At 36.5% G+C, this 4,761-nt stretch overlaps 1 long non-coding RNA gene across 1 annotated transcript; it reads left to right on the plus strand.

Annotated features, from left to right (window-relative positions):
• Nucleotides 1–415: 415 nt before the first annotated feature.
• LOC137233792 (uncharacterized) lies at nucleotides 416–3,468 on the plus strand. Its single transcript, XR_010947565.1, has 2 exons — nucleotides 416–498; nucleotides 609–3,468. It is a non-coding gene; the product is annotated as an uncharacterized lncRNA (long non-coding RNA).
• The last annotated feature ends 1,293 nt before the right edge of the window (nucleotides 3,469–4,761 follow it).

The raw sequence follows: 4,761 nt of genomic DNA on the forward strand, positions 1-4,761 counted from the left end.
TTCATAAATGTATGATTAATTTACATACACTTCATGAAAGGGCATATTTTGGGTATATGAATAGGTTTTTGTTTGTAAAGAAATAAGCAAAATTTCTGCAATTTGCATCAACATAAAACAAGCAAATATATTGCTATTATTATATTAATTAAGTTCAAATTCATATTAAATCATAAAACAAGCAAATATATTGCTACAAGTAATAAAATTTAAATTTAATTAATCCTACTAAATACCTATGTATATTCCCACAAAGAAATCATATTAAGAGAAGATCCAGAGAATTTATACACCAGCTGAAACTGTAGACAGAGAATTTTCTGCTGTTAACTGGTTAACATTGAAATTGGTTTGTGTGTGGTGAAGTGCAAGACGTGTTCACATGCAAATGGATCGTAAGCAGTGGATGCCAAAAAAACGCCTTCTCATTGTGTTTAAATTCTCTGCTAATAAACAGTACCAAACTCCGCGTCACACAGGGCAGACGTGAAAATTAATGTATGTAAAAAATAATGTATTATTATTATTATTTTTTAATTAATTAATTTTTTATTATTTTCTTACGTTTGAAGTTTGTTAATTTGTGTTTTATTTATGTTCATCAACAGTTTTACCCTGAGGACGGTTACCGTGGAGTAACCGAAATATATTGGTTAGAAAAGAAAAACACTTGTGTTTTATTTTTATGAAAAGTTGACTTAAAGGCCAGCCTAACAACAAAGTTTAGTTACATAAAGGTCGCCAAATAATTTTATTTATACAGACGGAAGGCACGCCGTTAGCATACAACAACAAACATGGGATATGCAACAATCAAAAACCATTATGAAAGCACAAAATCAACAATTAACAAATTTCAAACTACATCTAAAAAATTGGAAAATATAAAATCTAGCATTAAGTTTCTTTTACAATGTAGAAAGTCAAAAATCATTTCCAATTTTATAAAAAATTCAACCCATTGCTATAAGTTATTTGTATCTGATTGCGACAAAAATATCGACATAGATAGAATGTTACAGAGACACACTCAATATTATCTAACAAAAATATTAAGTTTACTCATTAAACGCAAACACAATATATTAAGACGAGCAAATAAACAAATGGAAGAAGCAACAACAACACTTAAGGAACAATTGGGCGACGAAGATTTAAAGCAATTTATACAGAACGAGAATAATGTGGCTAACAAACTAACAACAAAGCTAAAGAAGAAACAAACTACAAAATTTGAGAGACTGCGAACCAAACGAAATATGATCTTCACTCACAATAATAAACAAGAAGATTGGTTTATAAACAATACAAATGTCCAGTTCCCGAAAGAAGTGAAAGAATTGTTGGCGAAGGGACCGAAATTCGGAGTACCAGTGGAAAACAAAACGTTTCCTCTTTTTCAATATATAGCTGATGGAGAGGATTTGGTTCAGACACTTGAAAACAAAGAGCTAATAGAAGAGGCGCGGACAAAGCTCTCTCTACTTATTAAAAGCCACTCAACAAGAATCAAAAAAAGTGCAATAGATATCTGATACAGTGGCACAAACAAGAAAGTTTTTGCAGAAAAATAAAAACATTAGAATTTTGACATCAGATAAAGATAATAAAACGGTCGCAATGGAAGCAGAAGATTATAACAATAAAATGAAATGTATTTTAAATGACTTGACAACATACATAATCCAAAGACAAGATCCGACATCGCGATTACAAACCAAAAACAACACTTTAGTCGAAAAACTCTCTAAAACGGAAATTATCACAAAAGCGGAGAAAAAGAAACTTAGCACAAACACGGCATTGCCCCCTAGAATCTATGGTCTCCCTAAGATACATAAGGAAGGAACACCACTGAGACCAATTTGTTCTGCTGTCGGATCACCTGCGTATGGATTATGCAAATATATTGCAGAAATATTGAAAAACACAACGGCGGCTTGAGTATATAACGTAAAAAACACATTAGAGTTTAAAGAACGAGTAAACGACACAAACATATTTGACAATGAAAAGTTAATTTCCTTTGACGTGGTTTCATTATTTCCCAGTATACCGATACAACTAGCACTTGACGTAATACAAGAAAAATGGACAACGATAAAAGAATTTACGAAGATACCCAAACAATTATTTATGGAAATTGTTAAATTTTGTATTAAAGATAACAGATATTTTAAGTTTAATGACAATGTATATACGCAGTTAAAAGGACTGCCAATGGGATCACCTACCTCCCCAGTGATAGCGGATATAGTCATGGAAAAATTATTGGAAAAAACGATGGATAAATTGGAGCACAAACCAAGATTACTTACGAAGTATGTTGATGATTTATTTGCTATCGTAGAAGAAAATGAGGTTGAAAATGTACTTAACACATTGAACTCTTTCAACAAAAATATAAAATTTACAGTGGAACTCGAAAAGGATGGAAAATTGGCTTATTTAGATGCAATAGTAAATAGATTAAACAATAAATTAAAGTTAAAGTGGTATAGAAAACCAACATCATCGGGGAGAATTATTAATTATAATTCAAAGCATCCTAAATCAATGATATTAAATACAGCAATGGGCTGTATAAAGCGGATGTTACAGACTTCGGACCAAATTTACCACAATGAAATAAAGAAAGAAATATTTACAACTTTAAAGAACAACGATTTTCCAACATACACAATTAAAAAATTATTAAGTAGAGTAAACCATGCTATTAGTCAACAAAAACCACAAAAGTCAGTCACTTTCAAATCTCTCACGTACGTACCTCAACTCTCCGAGCGCCTTGCAAAATCGGATTGTTACAATAAGGAAAAAATAAAAATTGCCCATAGACCGACTAATACTTTAAAATATTTATTTAATAATACAAAGTCAAAAATACCACAAAACGAAAAAAGCAATGTTGTGTACCAAATTCCGTGTAAAGGAAGTGGCAGAGAGCCGTGAAAGAGTGTCTATGTAGGCACAACAAAATTGAAATTAAAATCCAGACTTTCACAACATAAATCGGATTTCAAACATTGTCATACAACTGATAACCCAAAAACAGCACTAATGGCCCACTGTTCATCTAGTGGGCATTCGCCTAATTTCGACGACGCGAAAATTCTCCAACAAGAACGAAATTACAATAAGAGATTTACATTGGAGATGTTACATATAGTAAACACACCGTCGAATATACGACTTAACTTTAAGAGTGATAGCTCCGACTGCGCGCATATATATAAGCACTTATTAACTAATAAACAGTACCAAACTCCGCGTCACACAGGGCAGACGTGAAAATTAATGTATGTGAAAAATAATGTATTTTTATTATTATTTTTTAATTAATTAATTTTTTATTATTTTCTTATGTTTGAAGTTTGTTAATTTGTGTTTTATTTATGTTCATCAACAGTTTTACCCTGAGGACGGTTACCGTGGAGTAACCGAAATATATTGGTTAGAAAAGAAAAACACTTGTGTTTTATTTTTATGAAAAGTTGACCTAAAGCCAGCCTAACAACAAAGTTTATTTACTGACATTTTGGCCGTTTCGCCTCATAGGAGGGCGGCGGGATGTCGGTGACCAAGAACTGCCAACCCCCTAATCCACGGTGTTATGCGGACCGTGTCTATTGGACGATTTGCAGCCAGGGGATAAATTCGGCTGTATTCGAACGGAGCCTTCCCGATACCGGGCCACCTCGGGAAGTATTAATGGCCTTACCACAGTAAGGGGCGCTGCTGTGGCGAACGGTTCTTTCCCCGTATATATTACTGGACCGCTGAGCCAACCTTGTCGGGCAGGTGGTCGTACGACCATGATGAACGACTCATTACCTGATTGTAATAAGGACGATGTAAAGAGGAGAACTGAGTCGCAATCCAAGGACGACAAATACGAATTAAGCGATGCGTCGGACACGGGGAACGAGAGTAGTGCTGATTCAATGAACTCCGTGTTGGAGAAGCACACAAATGAAAACGGAGTAGAAGAGTGGAGAAGGGTACGGAGCAGAGGAAGAAAAAGAGCTCTCTCGCAGTACCGTGCAGCACTAAGAATTTTACAACGCTTTGGAGCAGTGGTCGACCCAACAGAAGTGGAGATCGAGCGCCTTGAATGGGCCCATGAAGCGGTAGAAGTAGGTCGAAGGCAGTTCAAATGGTTTGCTGCGAGAAACCCTCGGTTCTGCAACCGGTACGAGGAGGAAGAAGCGTCGAATGGCAGAAGCAACGTTCGGCGGAAGGCGACAAGCCTGCTTTCAAGAGGCAGAAAGGACCCAGTCTTAGAGCCGCGAGGCAGGGCAATCGCATAGACAAGACAAGTAGGCCCAAAGCTGTAAGACAGATGGGCTCCAATAGCGAGGTAGCAACTACCTCGAAAGCTGCGAGTCAGAGGGAAGTTCCAATTACGGAAGTAGGAGATAAGCTAAAGGGAGATAACGCTAAGACTCCGGCTTTCTCGGAGGCGCTAAAGGGAGTTAACGCTAAGACTCCAACTTTCTCGGAGGTGCCAAAGGGAGATAACACTAAGACTCCTGATTTTCCCGAGAAGATGTCGCAAAGCAGTCACTGACTGTGGCGCTGGTTGATCGTAGCAGTCCTTTCGGACAAATGACTACTGAAAGGTGGAGATCTGTGGAAAGGGAGCTTATTAGCTTAATGCTTAAGATGATGCGGGAAAAACCAAGTAAGCCCCTTCCAACCTTTGATTCGGGGGGATGGTATAATGGTGTGAAGATGATAGCGTGCGACAACATAGCGAGC

Source organism: Eurosta solidaginis, chromosome 5 (genome assembly GCF_040869045.1).
Source record: "Eurosta solidaginis isolate ZX-2024a chromosome 5, ASM4086904v1, whole genome shotgun sequence".
Taxonomy (NCBI): Eukaryota; Metazoa; Arthropoda; class Insecta; order Diptera; family Tephritidae; genus Eurosta; species Eurosta solidaginis.